Source organism: Canis aureus, chromosome 1 (genome assembly GCF_053574225.1).
Source record: "Canis aureus isolate CA01 chromosome 1, VMU_Caureus_v.1.0, whole genome shotgun sequence".
NCBI classification, from domain to species: Eukaryota; Metazoa; Chordata; class Mammalia; order Carnivora; family Canidae; genus Canis; species Canis aureus.
The window spans coordinates 2,208,711-2,214,370 of record NC_135611.1 but is presented as its reverse complement, the minus strand read 5'-3'; the positions used below and the strand labels follow the sequence as shown (position 1 = coordinate 2,214,370).

Here is a 5,660-nt window from a genome sequence, read left to right as displayed (position 1 = left end):
AGCAGCTTGGCAGCCAGCAGGGTGGGTGTCTGTGTTACTGTTCAGAACACGTGAGAGTGGGTATGGAACCTACAGTAGCTCTCTGACCCTCATGATGCTTTGGCCAAACTGGAGCTATTCCTAAAGTAAAATTGTTTTTTTAAGAAGTTGGCTGTGGGACACACAGAGGGCCTTGCTTAGTAGGGAAAGAGGTCTAGGCAGTAGGGATGCTGAACGGAGTGACTCCATAAAGATAATCCATTGTGAAGGCATCCCAGTGGGGTACAGAATGGTTTGGAGCGCAGGTAGATGGAGGGTGCTGTCGGGCCTCGAGGTGGCAAGCAGGTACCAGCCTGGGGCAGGGGCTTGCATGGATGGGCCTCCCTTGGCAACCTCCACTAGTGGCTTGAAGGATGATTCTGAAGAAAACCACTCGGGCATATTTGCATCCTGGTTCATGACAGGATAGCTTATATCTGAACCCTACTAGCATAGCAGACAGGAAGGGGACTTCATCAAGCTGAAGTTTAAGCCTTCAAAATAAATTTTTGAATGTACTCAAGAAGACATCATTGTAAGAATTTCAAAGCCAAGGGAACTACCGAAGCCATTTCTCAACACAGCTGGTGGTGGGTGCAGGAGCTGGGAGCTGCAGAGGTCACCAAGTGAAGCCTCCCTCCAGGTGAGACCAGGTGAGCGGTGGGCTGGAACCTTGCGCAGCCAGGGGGCGGACAGGGGCTGCCTTATCCATGCTGGGTGAGCTCAAGGCTCAGTGCCCTTTGCTTCCTTCAGCATCTTCCCTATAAACCACTTGCAATCTGGGAAGGGGTTTGAAGGCAGCATCGGCGTTACAGGAAATTGGGAAGTTTCACCTCTGTTCTGAAGGGCTGTGAATGTGTTGGTGACAACAACAAATCGATGTAACCGGTTTAAAAACAAATACGTCCCTTTCAACAGCCCACCGAAAGAACGGAAGAAAATACAGCTTCGGGTTCGGACAGCATGAAACCTTCCTTCCAAAACACCTGAGAATGTTCCAGAGCCGCCATGGAGGAGTTGGTGTTTTCCGGACCTCCCACCGAATCTGACTGAAGCCAAGTAGGAATGGCAGGAAAGCCCAGTCTCCACGGCACGCGCACCTTCCGAGCTTTCAAGTGCCGTTTCCCAGCTAAATTTGGGGAAAGGAACCTGGAATCTGGTTGCTAAGTATATAGACGTTTGGGAGAAAAAACGAACTTGGGTTTTAGTTTTATAGCCCAAATAATATTTAGCTGAGGAAAATAATAGAAATGAACAACAGACATAAAACTTTAGCCTGTGTAAATTACGTGGTTCTGCTGCATTAACTTCATAAAGCCATAATCCTCTCCTCCATAAACTATTACATGCACAGCAACATATCTGATTTATGGGGTGTGGAATCGATGGGAAAAAATTAATGCTTGAGAAACATATTAGAGACATTATTGAACAGATTTTAATTGAGATTTGATTTCAATGCCCGTTATCCACATGATTAATGGTTCCTACCCCTGGACGTCTGCAGCCTGAAAAGACTCCTTAATATGACAATTACGTATCTGTCTTTAGGTTTTATGGCACACCCCTCCCCCAGACACTTCATCAGTACAGTGTGGCTTTTGTGCAGATTAAATTGAGACTCAATTTTCTCTATTTTCCAGCACTTACTTATGTTTTATGACAAGCACTAAATCAATTTTATGCTATTATTGATTTTTTCTTAAATGGACACAAACCATTTCGCCTTTTGCCCTTCGTTTCTGTTTCCCCTTTCCTCACTGTATGCGTGATATACGGCCAGCACCGCGGATTTCCAGCGCTCCCCAACACTTCCACAGGTCGTGCCAGTTCATTCCGTTTTTACAACATCAGGATTGACAAACTTAACCTGGAATTCTATCAAAACTTATATATTGTTGTAGGAGACAGGGGCTGGGAGGCATGGGGGCTCCTTCCTCCTCTTGCTTCCAAAGAAAGAAAGCCTCAAGGTTAATTCATTTCCCTGTAAGTTCTGGCAAAGATTTCTCCCATAATATTGCCTAAATTTTTGAACAAAAGCTTAAGCTATAATTTTTCTAACATCCTTGAAGTCTAATTAATATAGCAATAGAGGAAGAATCTATTTCATGGCTTGCAGGGAAAGGGCATTATCTGCAAGGTGCAATAATTCCTTTGAGATGCCTGGCGACAGCTAGTTGTATGCAATGCAATTAAGAAGCTCCTGGATCTTTGGGGCTTTATCCTCTATGACCTATGGCAAAAATTAACTGCTGCCTTGGGCAAAAGAAGTAAGAATAGGTACATAATTTGTAATCAGATAGCATTTTTTTTCTGAGTGAAGAATTATACATGAAGAAAAACAGCTAGCAATCCAGGCTGCTGAAAAGGTCCTGCATTGATTTGTGGTTCAACTGCTTGTCTTTGAAAATATAATCATATTTAAGTGCAAATGCCTGTTTTCTTCATGTGATTAAAAGACATGCAAATAAGCACGATTATTGCACTCCATCCTACAATTAGCACATTTTATATATTTTATTTTAAAAGGTTAATAGCTAAGCTATACATAGATGTGAAGACAGCATGTTTTTTCCCTTATACTTATAAAAGAGGATATATGGTAAGTACTAGTATAGTAATACTTGCAGCAAAATTTTGAAAACAATAAAATCGGCAAATTCAAACAATGCTGAAGTCCAGTGATTGCTTTCAGTACCTTTATATCGCTCAACGCTGGTTTACCTGGAAGCCTCAGCAGCAAAAGGAACCAGAGGGTCTAGGACCACGAAGTCCACCTTCTCAGGACTGTATGGTTCTTCTTGTTTTCTACCTCAAGGCGTTCTGGAGAATATTTCTGTAAAATACTATAAATCATGGGGTGCAGGCCAGCCGGCCAGGGCAACCCCGCTGATACGCAGGTTTAATGTAAACACCGTGGGTGCATTTGACACCCAGAAAGGCCTGCAGTCTGCAGTTAAGTGCTCAGATACCACACATTATTCTCACTGTGAAGCACAGCACAAGTTTGAGTTTGGAGGCAATCCTAGTGCAATGGGCTGGGCGTCCCTGTGACGGGGGGAGGGGGGGTCAGTGGGAGGGTGGGGGTTGGCCCCACCACATCTCCCGGCGCTCCCTGAGGGAGGTGACCTTGGGCAGAATGGAGGCCAGTTCTTACAACTGTGCAGGGAGCTCAGCGTTGTGGGGACACACCCTGAACCGGTGTCCCTCCTGTAGGTGCCTCCCCATTGCTCCAACAGGAAGGCTCTGTGGGAGCAGACTCTCTGGGACGGGGGATGGGGCATCCACACATGAATGCCGCCCATGAGGGAAACAAGCACAAATTGGTAAGATGAGCGGCAGCAGAGAAAACTATGTGTAACAGATGAGAAAATAGATTTCAAGGAAAGGAAAGTATAAAATATAGTGACTATGAAAGAATATAGTGTAAAGGCTTGGAGGGCCTGTCCCCATGTTGCTGAAAGCACAATGCCTCCAGCAGTTTTCTCCTCTGGGAAATTTGTGTGTCTCCCCAGTGAGGCTCATCTGCCTGAGCTCCTCTGAGCATGGTGTGTCGGGCGGCACCCTGACCCCACGCCACTCCCCAGCCCCAGTGTGACACCCCAAACTGTCTTGGGTCACTACCCAATGTCCTGGGGGCAGGATCAGTCCTGGAGACTTGGCTGTGTGGTGCAGCCGTGGGCCCTGACCCAGGGCAGCGAGGATAGCCTCTAGGGTGATGCCAGGGATGCGGGACCAGGAGCCCTGTCTGCAGCTCCTCCCTGCTGCTCTCTGTGTTCCTGTCAAGGGTGGAGCTCCCGTTGTGTGAAGCACAAGAAAGCGTGCACCACTCCGTCGCTGACGGTGGAGCTGTCCCTGCAGACATGGCCACACCAACCGGGCCACACGTCCCTGCAGCCCCTCTGTTTGAGAAAAGCCCCAGCACACGCCTGCCAAGCCCACCGGTCCGCATCTGATGCGCAGACAGCGTCGCCCCCTTTCTAGCCTGGCCGTGGCCAAAGCAGGGTCAGTGCTCCGGGACGCAAGCAGATGCCTGGGATCGCCATGCAGGGAGCTCATTCATCAGCCACTGCCGGGGGGACGGCTCCGACTCTGAGCCAGCTCCACACCAACCCACTGCACCTGCTGCCGAGCTTCCCTGGCCTCGGCGTCCTCACCATAAGTCCAGGGGGATCGTTATGCACCTGTGGCTCTGCCCCAACCTCCGTGCCCTTGGTTCTGGGGAGAAACTCGGGAGAGAACTAGGAATCCTAGCTGTTTCTCCCCTCGGGTTTTCAAAGTTCTGTCTCTGTTTCCATAGCACTTTGGGAGGAATCACTTGGAGGGGGGGATATTTAGCAAGAGAAAAATTTTGTACCCTACAGAATCTGCATCGGGTGAGCCAGGATACAAAGAGCATCTTAGGCAAACAACCGGCACTCAAACTCGCATTTAAAGTTCATGTGTCCATTCTGCAAACACGGAGTGGACATCTACATGTCAGCAATGAAAAAACAGGCAAAAATACCTGTTTTTCACGCTGCTTCCACGCGGGACAGGGAGACAAATAATAAACCCCATCAAGAAGTAGAAACATTCGTGACATGAAACCGTGATGGCACGACAGAGAGAAGTCAGGCTGGGACCCGTCTGGGATTGAGCTGGTGTTTGTCATAATGAGGTTTGCAGGAAAGGAATTAAATGCTACAACACTTTTGCTTCAAGACGTACATTCTCCTGAAGAAACACCCAGTATCAAGAAATACAGCCAAGCTGGGCACCCATTTCTCCTCCGATGAGCTACCTGCGAAAAGATCCTCAGCTTCACGTAAACCAACGTTGGTAACCCCAAATAAATCACTACCAGGAGGCGCTCTAATCGCCCACAGTCTTCTCTCGTCTGTATCACGAATTCCTAAAGAGGCAAACGCCCTTGGTGATCACGAGGTCGCCCATAGCTTCACCTAAGGAACTCATCGTCAAGGCCAGATGACCGCATTTTTCCTGAATGAGTTGGGTCATTGCTGCTGAGGGCGTGGAGTCCAATATGGCCTCATGTCAAACTGGCTTTGGATGGTCCCCCAAGCCGCAGTCCTCCCATGGGTGGCGACTGAAACAAGTCGGGGGCACCTGCATTCCCACCTGCTCCATGCCCCACTGGTCACTACGGGACTATGTGTGGGGATCTTCCCTCTGCAACACCTGCCTGGCCCTGGCCTCCACTCTCCCCGGCTCCGGGGCCCCCTTTGCATACCCATTGTCACATCCCTGCCTGCCTGACTCTTATGCCCAATGGCACACGTGTCCCCGGGTCTGAATCCAGTGCACTGGATATGACCGTCTGAGCAGGAAGCAAGCCCTGGCAGCCACTAGGGCCAGCAGGACAGGACCTCGCCCTCACTGGACGTCTTTGGCCAGGCTGCTGCCATTGGCCATCGACCACTGAATGTATTTGGACTTGTCCTCGCTGCCCAGCATCAGGGGTCCCCCGGTAGGGCAATTGTTCCATGCAACGGCTGAGCTGGGGCACAGCGATAGCAGTGGGGACCCACGCTGGTGTAGCTGGGAAGTCACCCGAGTCCCCGGCCTCAGAGCCACAGCTCAGACAAAACACCTTCCGTCAGCGCGTGGAGAGAGCCCACCTTCCGAGTGCAGCTGGAGCG

The 5,660-nt window shown here is 49.5% G+C and overlaps 1 long non-coding RNA gene across 1 annotated transcript; it reads left to right on the top strand.

Moving 5' to 3' along the window:
• The first annotated feature begins 301 nt into the window (after positions 1 to 301).
• On the top strand, positions 302 to 1,303 carry LOC144322481 (uncharacterized). Its single transcript, XR_013388137.1, has 2 exons — positions 302 to 671; positions 937 to 1,303. It is a non-coding gene; the product is annotated as an uncharacterized LOC144322481 (long non-coding RNA).
• Positions 1,304 to 5,660: the final 4,357 nt, after the last annotated feature.